The sequence below is a fragment of the Pleurodeles waltl genome, chromosome 2_2, assembly GCF_031143425.1.
Source record: "Pleurodeles waltl isolate 20211129_DDA chromosome 2_2, aPleWal1.hap1.20221129, whole genome shotgun sequence".
NCBI classification, from domain to species: Eukaryota; Metazoa; Chordata; class Amphibia; order Caudata; family Salamandridae; genus Pleurodeles; species Pleurodeles waltl.
In genome coordinates, this window is record NC_090439.1 from 272,286,488 (window position 1) to 272,314,457 (window position 27,970).

Genomic DNA, 27,970 nt, shown 5'->3' on the forward strand with positions numbered 1-27,970 from the left:
ACAGCCATGGTACAGTGGGTGTACTTTCACTTTCTTTTTACAGTCTGTGTCTGTTTTGACTGTGCAGTTGTGTTTTGGAGTTGGTGGTGTCTTCTTGCTCTTTATTGTATCTTGTGGTGTCCCTCCTGTTGTGTTTTCTGTTGTATTTGATTGTTATTAGTCCCAGTGTTTGTGAATGTGAGTGTCTAGTGTATTTTTCCTTGTACCTGTGCGGTGGGGTGTCTGTCTGTCTGAGTTAGTTCTATAGATGGGTTAGTTGGGTTAGTGAATTTTGGGTTGTTAAGTTTCCTTTCATTATTTCTGTTTCTTAATACTACATTTTACATTTTTTCAACCTGTACCCCAGTACAATGTCTGGCAGGGGAGGCAGACCAGAATGGGGTCGTAGGAGCTCGGAGGTTTTATTTGGCTTGCAGCCCACTACCTCCCATTGATGCTAGAGCTGGGTGGCCGTGTGATCCAAGGCTACCATATGGAGGCGAGGCAGATGAGGTGGGGCAAGGTGCTCCAACACCTGAAGAGCATGTTCCACAGCAGTCACAACAACCATCAGCTGAAGCATCACTGGACTGATTCTGTGGTCAGGGAGCAGGATCTTCTAGACCATCTTGGTGTGGTGACTGGTGGCCCTGTTGGTGAGTACCCCATGGGCTAACTAACTACTGTTCACTGCACTTGAATGACAGAAGCAAATGTGTTGGTGTGCTGCATGCAATGGTTGTGGACAGGTTGCATGCAACCTAACTGAAGTGTCACTGTGCCAGTATAGACATGGGCTTCAGATATCCTACCATTTTACCAATTCAAATCAGATGTTAGGAGAGTCATGTACATCCATCAACAAGTCACACATTTCATGGACCATAACAACATTTGTGCCCCAGCATTGTGTCATGTATTATAAGCCGAGACACTGCCAGCATACCATTTGTAAGTGAATTGTGATAACAAGGTACGACAAGCGATGTATGGTGCAAAAATGTCCGATTTTCACACACATCATCCCTGTCATTATGTTTACGAAGGGGCAAACCCGCCTTATGGGGAACTGGCAATGGGCCATTTGATGCCATCACCCAACTGTGACACATCAGTCATGGATTACTCAATGAATGGAAATTGCAGAATACGTATTTAGTCGCTTGTCCTCCACAAAGTGCCTCTGTGTGCCTTGCAGGACAAGCCAGAATACCTGAATCAGTTGTCTTGCTTGGCAAAAGGGTCCTGTCACTTATCTGTCACCCAACTACCCCTCATTCCATGGAGTTCCATCTTCTACAGATTGGCCACACATGGTTGTTGGAGGGTGTAGCACTACATGAGTCTCAGGAGCAGTGTAAGAGTGCAGATGTATGGCTCTCATTCACCAGAGTGTCAGTCTCATTGTGAGTATGCAGTGGTGTGTCTGTTGCACTGTCCACAGCCTGGGAAATTATCTCACTCTTCTGAAATAGTATATCCTGCCATATGTTGTCCACAAGTAGTGACAGTGATGTGATACTAACCATGGCTTTCCATCCATTTCTTTCAGGTGGACCTCCCCCTACATCATAGGCAAGGTGGCAAGATTTGAGGACCCAGATGTATCCAGTAAGTGTGATTTTGTCCGTCCTGTGTAGTGTTGAAGTGTTTTGTGTGAGTGAGTCATGAGTTTTGCACCCAATACTTGAGGTGATGAGCTGTAAAATTATCAGAAATCAAAGTAGGCAGGATGGTGACACTTTGTCACATTTAAGTGGTTCCCCAAGCACGTGCAGAGAGTCATATCTTGTGAGGCTTCTGGTGCTCAATGGCCAGCATTGTGTAAAAAAGGTGATAACAAGCCACATGTTGTTCCATATGTGACTTAGATGTGCACTGTTGTGTATATAAAGACACTGGAACATGCTGTCATTCCCACAACACAGTGATGCACCATTTTGTAGACAAATTGGTGCATCCCTGTATTGAAATGTACATGTAGGATTGTGTGGACATTTGTCCCCCAGCATGGTGACATTTAGTAGTCCACTTACATGACACTTATATGGAATGCAATAGGCATGCATGAAAGTCAAATCCAATCGTGTGCTGGCATGGTTATGGGTGTGTGAGGAATGGTATTGAATGATCAGGTATTGATGGATGTCTATCCCTGAACACATGAATGTAGAAGTGATAGACCTATGGATACCAGCTTCATTTTTGTCATCACCTAACTTATGGTCCACTCCCTGACTCCACATATGAGTAGGCATACATTGGTGGATGACCTGGACAGTTGAGATGTTGATCTGAATGGTCATACCTCCTGAGGCACAGGGGGTGGGAACAACACATTTGTAGGTAGATGTGATACTCACAGTGTAGGTGACAGTCATATTGATCAGGCTTGCATGTGTACCTATCAACACTGAACCCTTATGGTTAACAACAGCATCCCATACTCCCAATAACAAAACATGCTTCAGGTGATGTATGTTAGAAAATTTGACACATATGAAGAGGAATAGTGGCCCTGATCAATGTGAATTTGACACTGCCTTAGCATTGTCACACATGGTACAAAGTCTAAGCAGATCTAATTTTGTTTGTTACCTAATCTTGATGTGGGTGGCTATGGTGTAAAGGAAATGGTGCTAAGGCAGCGTTGTTGTATCATCCATCATGGCCATTGTATCATTTGGTCTGTGAGTATGAGTGCATGTGTGATTCAATGTAGAGAGTAAACTAATTTATTGTACATACTCCACACAATGATGACACTGATGGTTGCCTTTCTCATTTCAACAGCTGCCAACATGAATAACAACCAACTCCTTGCCTTTCAGAAGAGGGCAGTGTGCTATAGGCACATATCTGCAGTGGAATCTGGGTTCAGGAGGATGGCACGCCACTATCGCTCGGAGTAATCCACTGGTGAGTGGCGGGCATTCAGCCAAGGGGGACATACACTGCCCACACAGGCGGGACCAAACACCACAGCTGTGCAGGGGCCCACAGCTGCCAACATAAATATTGCTTCAGCTGCTGCACCCTGTAGTACCCTTACACAGCCAACAAAATCTGCTGCCATGGACATGAGTGCCATAACAGATATACAGAGGGATGTACTACAGGTCCTCTAAAAGTTGGACTCCATTGAAAAGGAGGTGGCCAAGAATACCAAGGACCTCAAGAACATTACGAAAAGACTGAAAAGGGCCAACTTCTGAATGGCATTATGTCACTCCTCCCAAGTTAACTCCCCTCCCTCCTCTTTTCTCTAGTTTTTGTGTGGATATTAGGGGGTTAGTTGTAGGTTAGAATAGGTTAGTGGGTTAGTTAGGATATGTAGGCTTGGGGTGAGTTTTCTACTTCTAATGTTTTACTATGTGAGTGGGTGGGGATGATGTTGGGGCTGTTATATGTTTATAAAAAATAAAAATACAAAACAATTATAAAAAAATAAAATACAAAAAAAAATATATTTGCTCATTCATAGTTAGTAAATGTGTAGTTTAGTGTATGTTGTCCTGCATGTGTCCTGTGATATAAGGGGGGTGGGGGGAATGTTTAGAGTGTATCATTAAATGTATTAGGTAAGTGTAGCATGGGGTAGTTAGGGTCTGTTGTGGGTTATATATAGTTGGGATGGATTAGATTAGGATATGTTTTCATAACTATATTGTTTTATTTATTTCATTATCATGATAAATAATACTGGGTACTCCCTTACTTCATGTGTCATATGCTTGGGTCTCAGGGCCTTCCCAATGGTGTACAGTACAAATTGTGTGTTGCCCTGGGGACTACATCCTGCATCCAAATCCCTCTCTTCAACACCTTCTTAAGACTGAGCTGTCACATTGGCAGCTACAACACATCTACTTACCTGTGCACCTCCCATCCAGTGTTCCCACCACACAAGCTGATTACATTGACTATGTATAGGACAGGATAGGTGTGGGAATTCAGCTGAAATGGTATGGGTTTTGTTTTGGAATGTTGTGCACTGTGGGACATTTTACAACTTTCTACATATCATTGCTATCCTGCTAAACTGACCCGTGGCAATAATTTATGAGTTTGAGTCCCTCTGTTTCACACCAATGTGTTCTACTGGTACTCCAAGCTGACGATATTGCACAATTACTGTTTCACACCCATTCTTGCAGTGTGTAGTCGGTGTTACATACATGTGTTCAACATGTATCACATATTCAGTGAATCGCTTGTAGGGGATGAGGACAACATCGACGTACAACATGTAGGTACCATGTGCATAGGTATGTGCCCACATATTCATGCACTCTTGTACTGACACTCTGTGACCTGAAACATGTTACACACATCGCAAACACTAGGAATAGTAGAATTGTCGGAACACACATAAACATGCTGGTTGTGTAGGCGGTGTTTATTTACAAGTGTAACCGTATGTCTAGGTCTGTGACCCCATTCATGGAATCAATCCATTTGGGACACAATACAAGCCCAGGGTTGAGGGACATGCCATGGGACATGTTTGGGTAAAGTGTCTTTCAGTGCAGGAGAACATAAATTGCCAAATGGAAAGTTAGGGAAAATAGCAGTTCATAGCAGAAAGGTCAACAGTGTGTTGAGGAGGAGTGCATAACAGTCAGAGTGCTAACACAGGCATGATGTCAAGCACAGGAATAAGGAAAACACTGCCCATCTGGCATAGGCTGGTGCTACTGTGAATTTTTATGGGTGAAGCTGGTCTGTTCCACATATTTATCCTCTGATGTGTGTGGTGCCTCCTCTACCCTTGATGGTGGTAGTGGGGAGGTAGAGGGGACCACACACACCTCAGTGGTTGCAGAGGTAGACTCCCAATTCCCAGCAGCTGCCATCTGTGGCACTGCATATGGCATCACTGCAGCAAGGAGAAGTTTCTGTTTTTTAAGTATAGCTGCAACATCCCTGTGGTAGGCAGCCAAGTCTGCCCTGAGGGAGACCATTTTCTGGTGAATGGAGTCCTTATTGTCCTCAGACACAGTGCTTCTAGTTTGGTAGGGCAGTTGTGGCCTCTCCCTTATGGCAGCAGCTATGTCCCTCAGACACTCCTGGACTCCACGGATTGGGGAGTGTGTGCGTCGGTTGGCTACAGTTTGTTCTGTTGCCATGACCCTGCACGTCCGCATCCCCTCAAGGCTTGCTGCCATCGTTTGCATCCCCACCCGCACCTCCTTGGCCAGCTCATGATGGACTCCTCCCTTTGTCATCTCAAAGCTGGTGCCTGGGTCCTCGGAGTCCTCTGCTGTGTCGGTCCTGGCAGGTTGTATTATTGGGGTGCTAAGTGGGGACTGTGGGATGTCGCTACTTCAATATTCCTCCTTGCGACTGGAGGTGGTGTCTGCAGGTTCACAAGGACTTCTTGGAGGGTCTCTTGGCTGATAGTTGCCAGCTGGTCATCCAAGTCATCAGGGTACTCCAGGACAGGCAGATCCGCAGGAGAGCCATCACCCTCTGCAATTTGATGGTGTAAAATCAGTTTATCTGTGTTGTTGCAGTTGCCAACTCACGTCACTGACTTGATATTTGAGGTTCATTGTCATAATAGGCCCATGTTGATGTAAATGGGGTGCAGCACGGTGCTGTGCAAAAATAATCAGCGCTGCACTGCATCACTTTGGTGATACAAGGATGGACCATATGTAAGTGAATACGGCCCACCCCTGTATTGTCCCCCAGGCTGGTGCAAGAATCAGAAGCCAGCATCATCACAAGTATTCTTCCACAAACGTGCAAGGATGTATGCATTGAGGGGTGTGACTGTTTATGTGCGTGAAGGTGTCCCTTCCTGCACATTAAGAATCACCAATGGCGCTTTGGCACTTCTTGTGAGCTGTAGAATGCAGCACTCTCAGAAAAGATAATTCATCATTTACATATGATTGTTTATGTGCATGAAGGAACACCTTCATGCTCATAAACAATCATTTCTGGCATTTTGCTCTTCCTATGCATGCTGCAGAATGCAGCACACATTGGAAAAGCAGAAATGAAGGAGGATTTAGTATATTCCTCCTCATTGCACTCTGCTAATGCCACCCATGGGTCTGGACGTACCTCAAGTTTACAATATTCCATTTAACTCAGCAGCACCTAAATTTAATGTGTGTTGCTGTGGCACGCCCTCAGCAATACCCATTGCACTACCTTCCACGCACTGTCATGATCAGGAGGCTATGTATTTACAAGGTGATATAATGCCACAAAAAGTGTCTTAACGCTACCTTGTCAATACAGCACAGTGCTTAGTGCCACAGGACTATCCCTGAAAGTGATGCTCCAGCGGCGCTAGGGGCCTATGATGCACCCATCAGTTCCAAAGGATTGTTCCAGTACATCATATCTGCAGCCTACAGCCCTATGCCCCACCTGCATGTCACATGATTGGAAGTTCAGCTGCCACTATTGGCTGTGTCATATCTTCTAAGTGTGTTGTTTATCATTATTGTCTCTTGACACCCTCTTATCTTGTTCTACCCTCCCTTTGCATCAATTTGCATGGTGAGGCCTTGAAATGTGTGTTGCCGTGCTCCTGACACAGCACCACACATGGCAATTTTCACCTGCCCCAGTCTTACAGGTTTCACATATACCCATGCTGTGCTAAGACCTTGCACCACCCCAGGAATGGCATAGTCAGGACACTGTGCTCTTGTTGCTATTGATGTCTCCTCATGAAGTCATTTGTGTTTGTGTGCTACATTGCATAGCACTCATGTACCTGGAAGAGTACTGTTTGAACTCCTGTCTGTGTAGGTTGTTCACCTTACTAAACACCTATGTCCTCCCACTCAATGCAGCCCTCCTTGTACTATGATACATGAGTGCAGCATGGTGACACTACAGCTCATGTGACAAAAGCATAAGGTTGAACCCAGGGATGGGCAATATGTGTATGAAATTTCTTCTGTGTACATCATTCTGTATGTGAAAGTACCTGATGGTAAATGTGTCTATGGACAGTGCCAAATCACAGGAGTTGTACATCGGTCAGGGCCTGAGGAAAGTTCATATTTCATGTGCATCAGTCCAAGGGGCACTTGACTGCCACTGTGTAATTGTTCAACCACTACATCACAGGTGGTGGTACCAACTGTTGTCAATGTGTAATGCCCCAGGGGCCAATGGCCTGGACATGGCAGGTTACCAACAACTTACAGACTGGCTATGGCATCTGTCCTGTGACACCAGACCAGTAATACGTTCAACACTACCCTCCAGGTATGTTTCCACATTTCCTCCAGCCTTTGCATGGCAGTGTAACACCCATGAAATGGTTGTTGGTGAAGTGGTATGGTGTCCCATACCCTGGCCCTTTGTCCTTTCCACTGCCTGATTTGCAGGGCTGAGTGCAGCGTGTCCAGTTATACTCAATGCAGGCCAAAACTGGCACTGACTCTGTTGGATCCATCTTTAACATTTAAGAAGTACCCCACAGAGCTACCTTGTGCAGACAAATTACCAGCTGCCATCCCAACGTGTGACTCATACTGCCAAGTGCAATGAGTACACTGCACAGGCAGTTTTACCAACCCTGGGCTGGCCCATGCACCATCCCCCACCCGTTGATGTGGAATTAACTGCCATTATGTGACAGCCATGCCCCATGTGTTGTATGTGTGTGTTTATTTCCCCATTCCAATGTGTCTGACATGGATGTGTCCAAATAGTTGTTGGCTCAGCCTGTGACTGTTGTGATCTACTGTTTGCTATCTGTGGTACATATTTTCTGTAGTGGTACATCTCAGTTCAGAATCAATATTTGTGGTTGAACACAACTTCAGTTTAGTTGGTCTGGGTAGTGGCATGTTACCAATGACACCAGTCCAGCCTGCTATTCCCCTAGCACCTGTTGAGTTAATTGTTCCAAACACCCAGGGGACACCCTGACTGCGTGATGTAGGAATGGCTGCCTCATGTGGATGTGTTGTCTTAGTGTGGTGTGATGGTGCTACCGGCACATTCCTGGGTACTGTTGGGACAGTTGCAATGACTAGTGTTCTGTGAGATGCAGCACACATGCGTTTGGGCAATGAGGCAAGGCTGTTGCAAAATGTTACAGCAAGAGACATCACTATGTAGTAACCCCAGGAGTTGTGTTGACTGACTACCTGGTTGTGCTAGTGGTGTTGATGTGACCACATGCATGGAATATTGTGATGTCACAGCCAGTGGCACAGTGATTATACATGCCATCCATCCCATGTGCTGCATTTTCTACATGTAGGTATTTAGGCCTGGTGTTCTTATTATGTCCAGGTTGTGTATGTGTCTCACAAGGCATAGGTACATGGGTGAGCTTATGTTGACGTGGGGCAACTTGCTTAATGTGCATTGTATCCCTCTGGGCTCCTTTGACATACATTGTGTGAGTCCTATATGCCTCCCCCTTCTTGCACTTGACATTTAAGCTTACATTTCCCCCATGCAACAAACCTTGCATTTGTGGTGTTCCTGCTGTCCTGTCCTTGTATCCCTGTGACGATTTCCTCTGTGATGACTCCTCCATCTCATCCATGTCCTCTTGCAGTACTGAACTCTCATCTCCTGCTTGCAGTGCTGCCTTCCTGTTCCATGCCATTTTTTCTTTGGTCCTTCTCTTGCAGTCATGCCAGTGTTTCTTGCACACAGTCACAGTTCTCCTGACCTCTTCCATACTGTTGATCTTATCCCCAATCTGCTGCCAGATTACCTCTCTCAATCCAATTGGCAATTTAGAGGTGATGAAGAGTTGATTTTGATGCTCTGTCACCTCTCTCACCAGTACTTCATGCTCCTCTGCGCTGAAACAACACTATCTCTTTTTCTTCTCCCTCCCCTGGTCTTGTTTGTGTCCTGCTGGCTGGTTTCTGGATCGAATGAGGTATCCCTGGGGTCTCACCTGGCTACTGGGATCTATTTTGGGGTTCCTTTGCACTGTTTGCTCTGTTAGTGTCTGTTTTTGACCCTATTGTGGGCAAAAATGGTGCATTTCTGTATTGAGACGTGTTTACATGTCGTAAACTGGAGTTGTCATTTTTCCTCCCTTAACGTCATTTTGCCTTATGACAAGGCGCAATGGTTAACGTGGGAAAATAAGACTTAGAATTTTTTTTAGTGCCACAAAGCATCAAAGTGCAAATTTTACACCCAAGTGGTGTTAAAAAATGGCAAAAGTCAGCGCTAACCTTTTTGACGCAAAACTGCGTTAGCGCAGTTGTGCATCAAAAAGTATAAATCAGGGCCTTTATGTTTACTACACCTGGCAAGTAAACCCCCTGGGATTTTCCACTGTTAAATTTCAGTAGGTCAAATAAATCAACAAATCCATTAAACACAGAGACAGTCAGACTTTGAAGTGGAATAAACAAAATCAGTTCTACATTCCATATTTGAATGGGGAAATATGTATTTGGTAATAATTACTGAAAAAACAAAATCCCTCATATGCCATAGGAGATTTCAGTCGGTGCAATAATTTTCAAGCTACCCTCTGGGGTACTCATAATGAAGTCATAATGTGAACATGTTTTTTGTTGTTCCCCAATAGTTAACACTTTCATTGCATTTCACTTGAACATGCTAGCATCAGTTCAAAGCTAACATTAACCACTAACAATATGGAAAGTGTTAGCACAGAAAGAATGTCACTGTTACTATAATCCTGGGGCCATATTAAAGAAGTGTTCCGGGGGCGCAATGGGCGCAGTGGGCGATTGCACCCTAATTGTGCGCCCTCTGGCATTTTGGTATTACAGAAGGAGCAGCAAATGCTTGTGTGGCCCTTTCTGTAATACAGATAGAGCTGGTGCAGATGTAAGGATAATTGCAAAAAGGACAAATGATGTATGGAATCCCAAACAATGTCAAACATTCTCCCCAGTCACTGATTTGGGCCTAAATCCATTGTTCCTGTCCTGAGTTGACTGAGTTCCAGTTCAGGGAGGCCCTGGCCTGGCAGTTTGAGCAGAACTGTCCCCTTCAGCAACATTGTCAAGACTGATTTGCATATGTATGGGTCTAAACTGAGGTGGCATGGTGGGCGAAAAACAATGGCTTGGGATGCAGTCCTGAGCAAATGCCAGTGGCTAAAACTCATTCAAGGTTCCCATCCATCACCCTATTGCTTTTGTATTTGTTGATTTGTGTAGCACCTTTGCTACCAATAGAGGGTGTTTCCTCATTTACATTGGGGGGTGGGGGGGGGGGCATGCACCTGAGAGAATATCTTTGCCTCTGAGTCTGCATTGTATTACTGATGTGGGTACAGAGGCAAACATGCCTTTTGCAGGAGCAATGAAAGTGTGCCACAACAAGGTAGTGCATTTTCAGTGTGCCTCCTAAAGTCAGGCCTCTGAAAGAATGAAATTGGTGTCCATGGACCCCTCAGACATCCCCTTGCAAGCCATTGAGTGACTCACTGATCCCACCAGCAATGCGATCTCTAATCTCTCTTAAAAGTGCCAGCAGGTTGCCACATGCACAGAGAAGTAGAGAGCAGCTTTTAAACAGCTTTTAAACAGCTGCTCCTTATTTCTCTTGAATGCGCTTCCCTGGGATCAGCGCAGGTTCACGACTTCCCTGAGTGCAGTGCATTCAACATACTAGGTTGCACTTTCCCTGTTTGCGCCTGGCGCACCTGCTTAAAGGTACGCCATGGAACTAACAGGAAGGTGTACCCTATATGTAATAGGGCCCTGGGGCTGTATTATAGTAAGTGCCCCTGGGGTGCAATGGACATGTGTGCCCACTTTGTGTGCCCCAGAAACACTTTGGTATTACAGAAGGGACAGCAGATGCTTTTGCAGACCCTTCTGTTTTATAGATAGCGCTTTGCACCTGCAGTGTCAGAACTATTTCAAGAGCATTTTCCCTCACTTGCTTGAAAATGAGGGAATCTTTTAACTCTGTGCTTGTGCTATATTGTGGAAGTTGGTGCAAAGAAGCTTTCAGGAGGCACACTGACAGTGCACCACAAAAATGTGGCACATTTTCAGTGAACCCCCTGATCACCAGCCCTCTGGAGGGGGTCTAGGCGGTCCCATGGATCCCCCAGACATCCCCTTGCAGGCAGATGCAGTCACTCACTACACTCACCTGCAAGGAATCTCTCTCCCCTCTTGAAAGTGCAGTAGGGTTGCCACCTGCACAGTAAAGCACAGAGCAGCTCCTTCAACGCAGATCCTTAATTCTGTTGAATGCACTACCTCCAGGGCAGCACGAGCTCGCAGCTGCCCTGACGGTCGCACATTCAACGTAGTAAGGTACACTTTCCCTGTTTGAAGGTGCACTATGGTGCAGCCAGGGAAAGAACGCCCTGAATGTAATAGAGTACCATATTGGCAACAATTTAAATTTAGGCCAAATTTGTGATGTATGAATGTTATGTTGCTAAGTATGTGTAAGTATTCTTAGTTATTATATGTCTGTGTTAAACTTAAACTATACATTGGTAACTTTATGAATGCATCAGTTTAGACCTTTACAATAGTATATTTTAGCCTCAGAAGTGCTTCCATTAACTAACAAAAACAACTGGAATTAGAGATAAAAATGATCTCAGTTTGTAAAATAAAACTATGTTTGAAAATAGCGTGTGCTTTGCAATTTTGGGTGCAAACCTACACACGCAGTAGATGGTGAGCTCTGCTCTAAACAAATATATGCATTTATTTGTAAATTAGATTAAGCAAAACGGAACATCTTTCTAGTATAAGATTAATAGAAAAAGCGATATCAGGGACGTGCAGGGGGTGTTGTCCCTGAGCTGCCTACTACTCAGAGTGGAGTGCAGTGATATACCGTTTCTGTCCATCCCGGTGAAAATACCAGGCAGATGCAAAAATGGCCCACCTGCCTTTGTTTTTTTTAAAAACCATCTTGGTGGTGGGAGATGGCTAAAAAATATCTCTGTATTTGGGAATCGCCTACAAATGGGAGTATTTACTGCCTATCAAGTGCTCTATATTGCGGACTTAAATCGTTATAATATCCAGTTCACAATTCACACTAGAGAAGCACACAGTCACATGCATGCAGTACGCCAACAGATAGTAGTGATTTACACTCGTTTGGATAATTCACAAGCCACTAGCTCATAAAATTAATGAAAAAAAATACTTCAAATATTTGCCCCTGCTTTTCTAAACCTACAAAACTATAATCTAATCCTTACATTAAATATACATGTGTAGGGTGTAGTAATTTGCTTCCACTTAAAGCGATGACGATCCAAAGATGATATCAGGAACACCAAGGGAGGATAAGTAAAATTGCAGGTTTATTTCATAATAAGTAAGACCCACGACTACATCAGCAACCAGCAAGATCCAGTCCTCCAGGCAGACCACCTCTCGGTTCCAGAACTATGCGTTGGCCAATACGATCAATGTTCCAAATAGAACAGTCACAAATAAACAAGCATTGTATAACCCAAGAGAAACACACACATATACATATACTGTGAATACCTAAATGATATACAAAACTAACACTACATTGAGATAGGACTTTTTCATGTTTTCAAATTGCTCATGCTGTCTGTGCACGCACTTTAATTTGCATTCACTTTTTGTGCACTTTCCATACTTGGAGAAGAACCTCCAACTGCTGCATTAAGAGGTAAGTAAATTGTGTTAAAAATATGGAGATACCATTTACAAATATTTGTGACTCAACTCTAATTTATAACAACCATGTTTTCATACAATTTCTCAGTGCTTCTCTAACATCCAATTTGTATACTCACCCATATAAAAAAAATTACAAACTTTGGGGCCTACTCAAAATGAGCAATTTCAGTTTGGAGATCTCAACGCATATTTACAACTACGTCATGCCAGATATTTCTGCATGAATGGAATTCACCTCTGCCTTTGGCTCACTGCCAGGATGTAGACTTAGGGGGTCATTACAACCCTGGCGGTCGGTGTTAAAGCGGCGGTAAGACCGCCAACAGGCCGGCGGTAAAATAATTGCAATTACGACCGTGGGGTAAACCGCCAACAAAGACAGCCACTTTAACACTCCGACCGCCACGGCGGTACAAACGAACAGCTTGGCGGTCACCTCCAACAGACAGGCGGAGAACAAGGTACCGCCCACAGTATCACAAACTACCAATCCGCCACCTTTTCCGGGGCGGATTCACCGCGGACAAAAACACGGCGGAAACAGGACTTCGAAGGGAAAACGCTCACCTCTACACACCCCACAAGGAATCCGGATGCCATGGAACCCGAGCTCCAGATCCTGCCAGCCCTCATCTTCTTGCTCCTCTACCAGGAGCACGAACGCCGGCAGCGAAGACAATGGTGAGTACTGCGCCTACGACACAGGGGAGGGGGGAGGGGAAAAACAGGGACACACACCTGCAACACCCCCACCCTCACCCACTACAACACACACACTAATACAGCATGATACATTACAGTTACACCCCCCAAGCCCCCAGGAAGAATTCAAAGACAAAAGCAAATGAGTGTAACCATTGTGATCTATTAAAATCCAGGACACAAAAATATATATACACTATAAACAAATATATACACCTAGGATAGTAGTCCAGGTAGTGCTCCATTGAAGTCCGTGGAACACTGGGCCCACACAGCATGGGCGAGGCCCACACTCAATCCCTGAACATGACAGAGAGAACACTGCAGGGGCATCAGATAGCAATAAAACAGGCACCTCAGGGGGAAGGGAAAGGGGGGGGCACCTCAGCCGGTTGAGTACACGATGCCAAATCCATGAGGGGGCCACATGCCCACTATTCAATCCTGGGGAGTGCAAAGCCTTAGTCTCTCAAGTCTCTCCAGTGGGTGGGTTGCCCACTGCATTATCCTGGGGAGTGCAAAGCCACAGTCTCTCAAGTCTCTCCAGTTGGTGGGTTGCCCACTGCATTATCCTGGGGAGTGCAAAGCCACAGTCTCTCAAGTCTCTCCAGTGGGTGGGTTGCCCACTGCTTTATCCTGGGGAGTGCAAAGCCACGGTCTCTCAGGAGGATACCTTTCTCCACTGGTTCTGGAGGGGGCCTTGTGCCCAGAGTGCTTCATCCGGCCAAGGACAGACGTAGTGGATGTATCTCTCCACTGGTTCTGGAGGGGGCCTTGGGCCCAGAGTGCTTCATCCTGCTTGTGACGGACTCAGTAGCGTCAGTGCCCTTGGCGCTCATGGGCCAGCGGTGCTTGTTGCAGCGGTGTCCTTGGCAGCGGTGCTTGTTGCGGCAGTGTCCTTGGCAGCGGTGCTTGTGGCGGCGGTGTCCTTGGCAGCAGTGCTTGTGGCGGCAGTGTCCTGTTCAGCGGTTCTTGTGGCGGCAGTGTCCTGTTCAGCGGTGCTTGTGGCGGCGGTGTCCTGTTCAGCGGTGCTTGTGGCGGTGGGGTCCTTGGCAGTGACTCAGCTGCTGGCGGTCCTGTCTGGCCCAGCGGGGCTGGTGCTGGCGGTCCTGTCTGGCCCAGCGGGGCTGGTGCTGGCAGTACTGTCTGGCCCAGCGGGGCTGGTGCTGGCGGTCCTGTCTGGCCCAGTGGGGCTGGTGCTGGCGGTCCTGTCCTGGCCAACTGGGCTGGTGCTAGCGGTGGCCTCCTGGGCAGCTGGGCTGGTGCTGGCGGTGTCCTCCTGGGCAGCAGGGCTGGTGGCGGTGGCCTCTTGGGCAGCGGGGATGATGGCGGTGTCCTCGGCGGTGTCCTCCTGGGCAGCAGGGCTGGTGGCGGTGTCCTCCTGGGCAGCGGGGATGATGGCGGTGGCCTCCTGGGCAGCGGGGATGATGGAGGTGGCCTCCTGTGCAGCGGGGATGATGGCGGTGGCCTCCTAGGCAGCGGGGATGATGGCGGGCTTCTCCACCGTGCTGCTCTTCCCAGACTTGCTGACTTCCTTGTGGCCCTTCCCTACCTTGGAAGGTGTCGCAGCTGACTCCACACTCCCACCTGTACCCCTGGGAGCGGCTTTGGTTACTGGAGTCTTCCCCCTCTCCCGCCGGGCACTGGCCATCTTTTGATGCTTCACAGGTGGGGGACTGTTCTTGCTGTGGCTCCGTGCCACACTGGCTGCCCTGGTGGCCAGTGCACTCCAGATTCCGGTGACTACAGGCACCACTGGTCCCGGAGATGTTGTGGCTGAGGCGTTAGGTTGGGACCTGGAGAGTCGGGCCCTAGGAGGCTGACGGGGTGGGGGAGGTGAGGGAAAGAGGTAAAGGCTGGACAGGAAAAGTTTCTTGGGAACACTGGGAGGGGTAGCTGAAGGGGGTTTGGGAGTGGAGGAAGAGGTTGTGGTTGTAGGAGGTGTTCGTTTGGTGACTTTGGGTGAAGGCGCATTGGCTGGAGGCTGTCCTGAGGTGGATGGCTGTTGGGTGGGTGTGTGCCTGCGTTTGTGTATCTTGGGAGGTGGCGTCACAGACACACTGGGAGAGGACACAGGGGACGTGTGAATGGCAGTGGGGTAGTGACTGCACGTGAGCGGGGTGTGGTGGTGTGTGTGCTGGTGATGGAAGTAGTGGCTGTAGATGTAGTGCATGCAGGTGTGAGTGTATACAAGACTGGGAGGGTGGAGGGAGACAAGGAGGAGGGGGACACAGTGGAGGCAGTGGATGTTGGTGTGTCTGCATGTGTGTGATGCTTGCGTGAGTGCCTGTGGGATGTGTGGTGCTTATGTTTGCCAGAGCTTCCCTTGTGTGTTGACGTGTGTGCATGCTGGTCTGAAGGTGTGCTTGGGATAGGCTGAGGTAGAGGGGATTGGGTCTGGGTCTGGGTGGAGGAAGTTGGAGAGGGGAGGCTAGGGACAGGGACAATGGCTGCCATCAGTGCTGAGGCCAGAGTCTGAAAAGCTCGCTGAAGGGCCACCTGGCCAGAATGAATGCCCTCCAGGAATGCATTTGTTTGTTGCAACTGCCTTTCTACACCCTGGATGGCATTCAAAATGGTAGACTGCCCAACAGTGAGGGACCTGAGGAGGTCAATGGCCTCCTCACTGAGGGCAGCAGGGGTGACTGGGGCAGGGCCTGAGGTGCCTGGGGCGAAGGTGATGCCACCCACCTGGGTGAGCTTGCACGGGGCAAAGGCTGAGGGGCTGCTGGGAGGGCGGTGCTGGTAGGGGAGTGGGCGGCTGTACCTATAGATGCGGGGGGCACATATGTGGCCGCCACCACAAGGGAACTCCCATCAGAGGACGAGTGTGTGGGTCCTTGTGTGATGGTGGTTTAGGGGGGTGTATGGGTATGTGCAGTGGCCATGCTTTGGTGATGGGTGTCCATGCTTTGTTGTTGCATGCAGGGCTTGGTGTTAGGATGTGTGGTTTGTGATGTTGGAACATTTGTGATGAGTTGGAGAGATGGGGGTGAGGGTGGGGTTATGTGATAGCATGAAAGTAGGGTGGGAGATGTAATAGTTAAGATTTGACTTACCAGAGTTCATTCCTCCATCTACTCCTGCGAGGCCCTCAGGATGCAGAATCGCCAAGACCTGCTCCTCCCATGTTGTTAGTTGCGGGGGAGGAGGTGGGGTCCGCCCCCAGTCCGCTGAACCGCAAGGTGGTGTCTTGAGACCACGGAATGCACCTTCCCCCGAAGGTCATTCCACCTCTTCCTGATGTCATCCCTATTTCTTGGGTACTGTCCCACTGCGTTGACCCTGTCCACTATTCTGCGCCATAGCTCCATCTTCCTAACTATGGAGGTGTGCTGCACCTGTGATCCGAATAGCTGTGGCTCTACCCGGACGATTTCCTCCACCATGTCCCTGAGCTCTTCCTCAGACAACCTGGGGTGTCTTTGCCGTGCCATGGGGTGGTGTGGGTGATGTGTGGGGTGGTGTGTGTAGTGATAAGTGGGGTGATATTTAGTGGTGTGTTGTGTGAGGTGCGTGGAAGTTATGTGGGTGATGGTATTGTGTGCCTGTGGATGCTTGGTAGTTGCTTGTAGTGTCTCTCTCTGGCCTTCTCTCAGTAATTTTGTCGTAGGAGTTTGTGGGTGATGTGGATGTGTGTTTTATATTGTAATGGGTGTGTGAGAGTGGTGTGTGTATGTGTATCAGGTGTGTGTATTTCGAATTGTCCAATGTGGTAGAGTTTTGTAAATGTGTGTGTATTTTGAGCGCAGCGGTGTGTACCGCCAATGGAATACCGCGGTTGAAAGACCGCCGCGTGGATTCGTGTGTCGTGATAGTGTGGGCATATTTCTTTTGGCATGACGGTGGAGGTTTTATTTTTGCCATTTTCCCACTGACCTTTTGTGTGGCGGACTTCTGTGGGTGTCTGCATTTTGGCGGATTCCGAGCAGTAGGTCATAATTTGGGAATTCCGCTACCGCCGCGGTGTGTTGGCGGTCTTCTGCATGGCGGTAAGCGGCTTTTACTGCCAATGTTGTAATGAGGGCCAAAGTGTTTAGAGGTAATCTTGCTATTCCTTCTATGTCTCTTCACGAGAATGGCTCCTTAATGTCTAGTGACCATAATGGCATTCCTACCATATCTTCTTCCAGTGTTTTAGTCCCCATTGACTCCATTCATAGCCCTCCTCACTCTCCTATAACCATGAACTAGTCATTTGAAATTATTGGTGAGCCACTTATAAAACCAGACTCTAGCAAGTTGCCTTTTGTCTCATGAAACTTGGCCAGCCTAAGGTCCAAATTAGTCCTGACCGAAAGGACTACTTTTGTTGAATAGTATGATACATGTCTCTTCCAAGAAACATGGACCCTTGATCCAATTTACCAACTCAGATTTTTGAATTTCTTTGTCCCTGCTATTCCTAGTCATAAAGGGAGGGCTTCTGGGAGCTTAGTTACATGGGTCAGAGCTTCTTTAAGCTGTCAAGTTACCCAGCTACCTATTTCCTCTCTGGATATCCTTGCCATTAAAATAACCAGTATATCTGGCATAGGGGTATTTTTTGTAATATTTATGTGAGGGGACTGGGGGGCAGGGGGGGTTTACACACTTTGCATATATTAGAAAATCAATTTGATCAGTGTCCTAATACGCAATGGCTGATCATAGCAGGTGATTTTAATACTTCATTCAAACTACCTGATGTTGCTGACACTAGTCTAACATTCAGTGAAGATCAGGTATGGACTATTTACCCATTGTGTATTGCCCCAGTTGGCAGATGGACTTAAGTCGGCCCTACAGTTAAAGGCCCTTACAATTGAATATGGGCTCAGGGGTGTTAATAGCCGGACAACCTCTGATAGTAAAGAGGAGCCATACAATTAATAAATTATTTCACACTAGTAAGATTGATTGCATTCTCATTGATATCAGTCTGTGGACCTCCGTCATTTATAAGTTGTGCTTGAGTGGAGTGAAAGCGATTATAATCCACTATCTTTGAGTTTAATCACACTATTTGTGCCCATACTCTGGTCCATGCCAAGCTCTTAGTCCATCTCTTTCAGCCAGGAAAGTTACAGAGATGACAGAAAAACGCCATTTAAAATAGCATCAGATGTTTCACTCCCCAGATTTTTAACTACCCTCAAAGCAAATGTCACTGGCATTCTGGCAGGTATTGACAAAGGAGGGCTTGTCCTTTCAGATAGACTGATCAGTGCCCATGAGGCTTTCTTTGAAGGTATCATAAGGTACTTTGTTCTTCCAGACAAATCCAAAGTACACAGTGCTCATAAAAGTAATTCATGATTCAACAAAGATTGTATGAAATTGTACAGTTCCCTAGCTCGTGCAATCCTCTTGAGAGACTCTGTTAAAATTTCTCAAGCCAGGAAAGCTTATAAAGTTTCTATGACACATTCCAGAAGGAATTGGGATTCTCAGAGGTGATACACCCTTTATGATTTATCTCTGGTCAAAGACTCCACCTTGTTCTGACAACTTTTAGCTCGTAAAGATGCCATGGTTCCTAGTGAACCAGTAAATAATGTTGCTCCTTTAGTCTGGGTGGTTTTGTTTTCTGACCTCTATTAGGACGATTTGTCCCAAAAAAACTTTGACCTCATGTCATTCCCACATTGCCCCCCTTTTTAACGCCATTGTTTGACATCTCAGGTATTACTAAATATCTTTTAGCTATCGCACATGGCAGGGCAGGAGGGCCACATGGGATCCTGGCTGGTGTTCTTCTAGCTAATATAAACATGTGGGCACGTTATATTGTCATAATTGCCAATTTTATAGCCACAGTGGCAGGAATTTCTTAGATCATGTAAAGGTGCAGTTGTTATTCTGGTACACAAAAAAGGGGATAGGTGTCACCCAGCAAATTACAGACTAATTAGTTGAATTATCTTCATTCAAAAAGTGTTCTCCCGATGTCTGCTAACTAAGCTAGAGGACTGGATGATCATTGAAGACATCCTTAGCCCTTACCAAGTGGGCGCTTGGACAAAGATCTCAACCATTCATCAGGCATTCTGCTTCCTATTGATTTATCGGTGTACTGTAACTATTGGCAAAGGCTCTTTGTACATTGTGTTTGTGGATTGCAGATCTGCATTTGATCTGGTACCAAGGTCTACACTCAGGTAGGTTGTGAACAATATGATTGCCACTGAATCTTTTTTCCCTGGTTAGACGTCTTCACAAGGAATATTTCACACAAGTCAGGTGGGGGAACCATGATCAATTGACTGAGGAAATTCCAGTGTTGGGTGGTGTTGACCAGGGCTATGTTTTGGCACCCGTGCTTATTTCATTCTATATTAACCACATTATTTCTTATTTATTGTCAGTCGAAGCAGATGCCCTTTGCTGGCTTGATCTAAAACTCCTATTCCGTTAATTGTGGAAAACCCATGTTGATCTCCAAGACCCCGAGTAGGTTACAGAAGCTTCTCCATCATTTTGAAGAGTTCTATCTCACTCGTGGTCTGGAGTCAAAATGAATAAAACCAAGGTGATTTGTTTAACCCACAAAGAACATTCAAGGGATGTGTTGTTATATTGGGGGGGTTCCTCTTGAGATGGTGGATTGTTTCACCTAGCTGGGCATTACGCTCTCTAAAACCATGTCCTGGAAAACCCATCTCGATAATTTGCGATGAAGCTCTGACAAACTACGGGTGCACTTTATGAAGAATATTGTTCCTCATACTCAGCAAATCTTTCCAGCCATTCGAATCTATGAGGTCCAATCTTTGGTCTTTGCTGTATGTGGGGCAGAATTGTGGGCCTGCTTCAATGTAGACTACCTCACTAGTGTGGAGAAAACATTTTTTTGCAACCTTGTTTCCCTTCCCCCTAGTGCCCCTTTGCACCTGCTTCATTATGACATAGGCACGAAACGCCTTGTGGGGAAAGCTAGGCTACGTCCCTTATTGTTCTAAAGGTGGATGTGGACCACCCCAGAACTAGCTCACTATGCACTACCATTCCAGGACATTATGGAGGCAGACCACTTTCACAAAGGGTTTTGAATATTAAAAATTCACTTCATTCTCTCAGCCTACTACACCTATGGGTCCATCCCGTTTCTTCATGTTTCCTGTCTAAGAACTTATTGAAGTCACTTTATTGGGATACAATAGTGACAGATGATTTCAGGAAGGGTGCCTCCCACTGAAATCTTTTACCTCAGACTAGTCTGGTGGGTCAACAGATGTTTGTCTGGCCTGCTCTCTCTCAGCAGAAAGTGGTGTCCATTCCTTCTTTGTCTGCCTGTCTTATGATTGCCCATACAGCCTAGGGCAAGCTACTACTTTTAGAAACTTGAGTGTGCATAGCCACCTTGTGGCATTACGAATTTTGTGGTCAGAACTCTGCCCTTCACTTGTTGTCCCAGTGGCTAAATACATGGGTGCAATGTGGAGGTTTTTCAGAATGACTTGTTAATTTTATGTAATGTGTTATGTGGTTCTTCCACTTTTACTGTCATGCATTGGTTTTTACTTTATGTACCTGTATTGTGTCACCTTTTGTGAAAATGTATAATTGTAATTATTTATTTTGTTTTCGTATTTGAGTAACTGTGCCTTTATTGCTCAGTGGTCGGAATAAAGCTATTACTGATGATGATGATGACTACCCTGAACCTGATAGAATTTGCAGGGTGGGACTGTTAGCATCTGTTTTTACTTTTACAGAACCAAATCTTGTTTGAATATCAAATTCGACTTGACAGGTCTGCTGGATTTCCATTAAAGTTGGGGGCATACTTAAAAGGGCAGCAAACAGGATACTAAAACAATTGCTGTATATCCACTGTTTGGTTGATGTAAAACGCGGCTTTGGTCTACCATACTTTTTTAACTCTGAATCAATTGGGGGCACTGTGGTTGCTTCAAACTAGATTTTGGTGTTTGATGTGGGAAAACACTAGGATTACCTTAGTACACTCCCCGCACACACCCAGAAAACAAATTTAGTGTGGCAAACATCAGTTGGGTTTGCCCCAAGAACCTTTACCCTGTTGGTTAAGGTGTGCCCAGGAAACATTTTCACCCACTAACTCATGCCGGGCTTACTTGTGTCACCTCTAGGCATCCACTTCAGAACACTCCTATTTCTGTGCAATTCAGAAGATGACTGAACCTGCTGCCTGAGACCTGAGAAGAGCCCTAAAGGACTGTTCCTGCTCTTCCTCTAGTACATAGGACAAAGAAGTGGATGTCAAATGGTCATAAAGATGACCTCCCATTTAAGCTACAGGGACACAAGAAGCTACAAGATGCCTTTTCCTGAAAGTTCCAAGTTGACCAGTGTCACCTTGACGAGACCCTAGTGTTAGGTCTCCACATACCACCCTGTGATTCTCAAAATCTAACCCCTAAGGTACTGGGGCCTTTCAAGTGTACTCATGTGGTGGATTGGAACTTAAAGCACTAAAGTCAGAGAGTAACATCTTTGACAAAGATTAACCTGATTGGTGTTTCTGGCCCATGCTCTATCGCAGTCATTGTCAAATTGCTCCTACGTCTCAATCTACTACGACCAAATATCTCTTTGGCACTTTCTGCTTCTTAGTGTTATTTCAACTTGGAAAAAAATGAATACCTATTGTTCCCTTTGTTACATTTTTGTAATTTAGCTCATTAAATTTACTTTTGTTTCCTAATTTGATTTGGCATTTCTACAGGGTTGTATTTTGACTTCATTACTGTTTTGGTACTGCTTAAATATTTTACACATTACCCAAGTTAAGTCTTTATTCTTTGTGCCATAGTTACCAGAAGGTGACTTTTGGTTAATTTAGTGACTTTGAGAGTTTGCTCAAACAAGGTCTGTGATTGTTCCTTGAGGTGAGTAGCTTGAGACGGGTAGATTCCACATTTCCTTATTCATAAATGCTGGGATGCAGAAGCTCATTTATGCCCCAACTATAGACACTCATGCTTTGGTCGGAGGTGATTGGCCTGTTGACATCAGTTACTACCAATGTCACTACACTAACATGGCTCCTTGGAGCAGGTAGTGCATACCAGATACTGGGTTTAGGTCAGAGGGTTCTGCTGAGACTCGCAGGACCAGCACTCTTCCTTAAGAATTGGCTCTGATGTGTCATGAAGCCATAGTCCAAATAAAAGGAAGCATCTGCGAAAATGAACGTGTTAATCAATTAGACTGTGCGGGGCAACAGGCCTTTCGAACTTACCAGAAAGAATAAAGACTGTTAAATTCCTTAAACTGTGACCACTGCTGAAGAAATAGATACTCATTGGAGTTGTGGTGTCAAATATGTCCACTGTAATATGCTACTGTCTAATGTTTGTCAAGCTTGTTTGATATTGCCAACACATTTCCTGGTAGGCATTGTTTGTACTTGTTGAAGAAGACATTTTTGAATTCCCATTTGAACGATTTTCAACATATATAGTACCATTGTTAGTTGTTGTGATGGATTTTGGGTCATATACATGCTGACAAATATTGCTCTTCTAAGGTAAATGCATTTTTTTTTTACTTTCTGTATTGGGGTTATTAGTAATTAGCTTCTGCCAAGTATCTTTGAGAGGTACGGTAGTGATCTGCTTGCTTTACAGGGTTTCTGGTATTTAGTTCATGCAAATCTCTGTCTTCTTTCAGCAGTATTTTCATTCAGGGTAAGAATGAGACAGATAATTGGCCAGGGCACCAAATTAACAAGCATTGACAAAGCAATAGGTCAAAAGCTATTGGCTTTGTAAATGTGCTTTGCCATGTTGTAAACCAGTGTGGCTGATGTTCAGCATTACTAAAAGTTATTGGCATATAGGAGAATGGCATGAGTGGAGTATCGTAGAGTAGAGCAGTGAAGAGTGGAGTGGCATAGAGTGGAGCAGAGTGTCGTAGAGTGGAGGGGCATAGGGTGTCCTGGAGTGGGGTAAAGTGAGTGGGGAGTTGTGGAGTGTCATAAGGAGAAAAGGAGTGTCATGGGGTGTTGTAGAGTGTTGTTTGGTGGAGTGGAGTGTTGTGGTGTAGAATGGAGTGTTGTAGGGTGGAGTAGAGTGGAGTGTCATGGAGTAGAGTGAAATATCATGGAGCAGTGTGGAGTGTCATGGAGTAGAGTGGAGTGGAGAAGAGTGGATAGAGTGGAGTGTCAAGGAGTGGAGCAGAATGGAATAGAGTGATGTGGAGAAGAGTGGTGTAGAGTGGCATAGACTGGCACAGAGTGGTGTGACATAGAGTTCTGTGAAGTTGAGTGGAGGGGAGTGTCATAAGTATTGTTAAGTGGAGGGGCATAGAGCCGTATAAGGTGGACTCGAGTGTCATGCAGTGGAGTATGCATGGTGTGGTAGTGCACTGCCATTACAGGCAGAAAAATTTCAATTGAAATGTCCATCAGTTTTACTGATAAAACTGTGCAGTACACAAATGATAATGTTTGGAAATGTCATCACCAAGTACATTGATTTGTTTTCATCATATTAAATTATTTGTTTTCAGCACACTTCAAAATTTCAAAAAATGTGCTTCACTTGTGCTTTCCTAATTCTGATATATTCTGAAATATTTGCACAGTTCATTTACAGGTAGTTAAATGTTGTTGTGTGCTAGAAAAAAGCCTTTCCTTTCACACCCCAGATTGTCAGATAAATCCTCTGACTTTGAAGTCAGAGAAAGAAAAGTAAACACCAAGGGCCTGATTACAACTTTGGAGGAAGGTGTTAATCCGTCCCAAAAGTGACGGATATACCACCAGCCGTATTACGAGTCCATTATATCCTATGGAACTCGTAATACGGCTGGTGGTATATCCGTCACTTTTGGGACGGATTAACACTTTCTCCAAAGTTGTAATCGGGCCCCAAGTTCCTACGGAAAACAGAGCATGATATTTGACCTCTGTCGTTAAATAACGCAACAAATGTGGCAGGAGAAGAATAACATTTAACAGCTTGTTTACAGAAAGTGAGTATTCATGGAAGAATGCAGTAAAAGGCTATGTTCTACTGTGGGAACATAGATATGCTGCTTAGCCTGTAACAAATAAAGCCAGGAAATAGAAAGAAAGCAGATGTGAGTTGTAGGAAAGTATCATCTTGCCTGGCATGTTACCCCCATATTTCACTGTATATATGTTGTTTTAGTGTATGTGTCACTGGGGCCCTGCCAGCCAGGGCTCCAGTGCTCATAAGTGTGCCCTGTATGTGTTCCCTGTGTGATGACTAACTGTCTCACTGAGGCTCTGCTAACCAGAACCTCAGTGGTTATGCTCTCTCTGCTTTCTAAATTGTCACTAACAGGCTAGTGACCAATTTCACCAATTCACATTGTCATACTGGAACACCCTTATTATTCCCTAGTATATGGTACTGAGGTACCCAGGGTATTGGGGTTCCAGGAGATCCCTATGGGCTGCAGCATTTATTTTGCCACCCATGGGGAGATCTGACAATTCTTACACAGGCCTGCCAGTGCAGCCTGAGTGAAATAACGTCCACGTTATTTCACAGCCATTTACCACTGCACTTAAGTAACTTATAAGTCACCTAGATGTCTAACCTTCACCTGGTGAAGGTTGGGTGCAAATTTACTTAGTGTGTGGGCACGCTGGCACTAGCCAAGGTGCCCCAACATCGTTCAGGGCAAATTCCCCGGACGGTGTGAATGCGGGGACACCATTACACGCGTGCACTGTACATAGGTCTCTACCTATGTACAGCGTCACAATGGTAACTCCGAACATGGCCATGTAATATGTCTAGGATCATGGAATTGTCACCCCAATGCCATTCTGGCATTGGGGGGACAATTCCATGATCCCCCGGGTCTCTAACACAGAACCCGGGTACTGCCAAACTGCCTTTCCCGGGGTTTCACTGCTGCCAACCCCTCAGACAGGTTTCTGCCCTCCTGGGGTCCAGCCAGGCCTGGCCCAGGAAGGCAGAACAGAGGACTTCCTCAGAGAGAGGGTGTTACACCCTCTCCCTTTGGAAATAGGTGTCAGGGCTGGAGAGGAGTAGCCTCCCCCAGCCTCTGGAAATGATTTGATGGGCACAGATGGTGCCCATCTCTGCATAAGCCAGTCTACACCGGTTCAGGGATCCCCCAGCCCTGCTCTGGCGTGAAACTGGACAAAGGAAAGGGGAGTGACCACTCCCCTGACCTGCACCTCCCCTGGGAGGTACCCAGAGCTCCTCCAGTGTGCCCCAGACCTCTGCCATCTTGGAAACAGAGGTGCTGCTGGCACACTGGACTGCTCTGAGTGGCCAGTGCCAGCAGGTGACGTCAGAGACTCCTCCTGATAGGCTCTTACCTGTGTTGCTAGCCTATCCTCCTTCCTAGGTAGCCAAACCTCCTTTTCTGGCTATTTAGAGTCTCTGCTTTGGGGAATTCTTCAGAAACCGAATGCAAGAGCTCACCAGAGTTCCTCTGCATTTCTCTCTTCACCTTCTGTCAAAGGATCGACCGCTGACTTCTCAGGACGCCTGCAAAACCGCAACAAAGTAGCAAAGATGACTACTGCAACCTTGTATCGCTTCATCCTGCCGGCTTTCTCGCCTGTTTCCTGGTGGTGCATGCTCTGGGGGTAGCCTGCCTCCTTCTTGCACTAGGAGCTCTGAAGAAATCTCCTGTGGGTGGACGGAATCTTCCCCCTGCAACCGCAGGCAACAAAAGACTGCATCACCGGTCCTCTGGGTCCCCTCTCAGCACAACGAGCGTGGTCCCTGGAACTCAGCAACTCTGTCCAAGTGACTCCCACAGTCCAGTGACTCTTCAGTCCAAGTTTGGTGGAGGTAAGTCCTTACTCCCCAGGCTAGACTGTATTGCTGGGTACCGCGTGATTTGCAGCTGCTCTGGCTCCTGTGCACTCTTCCAGGATTTCTTTCGTGCACAGCCAAGCCTGGGTCCCCAACACTCTAACCTGCAGTGCACAACCTTCTGAGTTGTCTTCCGGCGTCGTGGGACTCCCTTTTCTGACTTCGGGTGGACTCCAGTTCACTCCTCTTCCAGGTGCCTGTTCTGGTACTTCTGCGGGTGCTGCCTGCTTCTGTGAGGGCTCCCTGACTTGCTGGGCGCCCCCTCTGTCTCCTCATCCAAGTGGCGACATCCTGGTCCCTCCTGGGCCACAGCAGCATCCAAAAATCCTAACCGCGACCCTTGCAGCTAGCAAGGGTTGTTTGCGGTCTTTCTGCGTGGGAACACCCCTGCAAGCTTCTTCGCGACATAGGACATCCATCCTCCAAAGGGGAAGTTCCTAGTCCTCTTCGTTCTTGCAGAACACCAAGCTTCCTCCACCCGGTGGCAGCTTCCTTGCACCCTCAGCTGGCATTCCCTGGGCATCTGCCCTCTCTCGACATTGTCACGACTCTTGGACTTGGTCCCCTTGTTTCACAGATACTCAGGTCTGGAAATCCACTGTTGTTGCTTTGCTGGTGTTGGTCTTCTTTGCAGAATCCCCCTACAACTTCTGTGCTCTCTGGTGGTTGTAGGTGCACTTTACACCTACCATTCAGGGTCTTGGGGTGGGCTATTTTTCTAACCCTCACTGTTTTCTTACTATTCCAGCGACCCTCTACACGCTCACATAGGTTTGGGGTCCATTCGTGGTTCGCATTCCACTTTTGGAGTATATGGTTTATGTTGCCCCTATACCTATGTGCTCCTATTGCAATCTACTGTAACTTTACATTGCTTGCATTACTTCCTTTTGCTATTACTGCACATTTTTGGTATTGTGTACATATATCTTGTGTATATTTGGCATCCTCATACTGAGGGTACTCACTGAGATACTTTTGGCATATTGTCATAAAAATAAAGTACCTTTATTTTTAGTATATCTGTGTATTGTGTTTTCTTATGATATTGTGCATATGACACCAGTGGTATAGTAGGAGCTTTGCTTGTCTCCTAGTTCAGCCTAAGCTGCTCTGCTATAGCTACCTTCTATCAGCCTAAGCTGCTAGAAACACCTCTTCTACACTAATAAGGGATAACTGGACCTGGTACAGAGTGTAAGTACCCCTTGGTACCTTCTACAAGCCAGGCCAGCCTCCTACGTGAGTTACAAACCACAAGTCAATGATAAGCAACAGATGGAATGCATTCTCAAGTCAGCTTTCAAACTGTCCCCAAGAAGTCTTTAATGAACAGACAGCTGCCCGGTCTTTTGGGATTCAACCTAAAAATGCCACCATTAACAAATCCGGGCCCATTGCGGGGATAGGGCCCACTTTCCATATTTGCACCATGGAGCACCTTAACTCTGGTGCACCATGTGCAAACATGGAAAGTGTGCCCTATTAGTCAGGAAGCGCTGCCCTCATGGGAGTCAGAAACTCGTACTGCCCCAAGGGCACCGTATTAAAGAGAAATACGGAGCCACCATTCAGAAGGGTTTCTCTGTGCATGCGGCAGCCCGTCTGCACTTTTAAAAGGGGTTAGAGATCCCCTTACAGGTGGGTGCAGTTAGTGAGTGCACCTGCCTGCAAGGGGAAGTCTGGATGCGTCCATGGGACTCCATTTCATCCCTTTAGAGGGCTGCCTTTAGAAGGTGCACTAAAAGAGCACCACCTTTTTTTGGTGCACTTTCAGTGCACCTTCTACAGGCATGATTGCCTCTGTGCGTGTGTCGGCAATACAGCATGGGCTCAGAGGCAAAGTGATTCCCTCATTTGCATGGA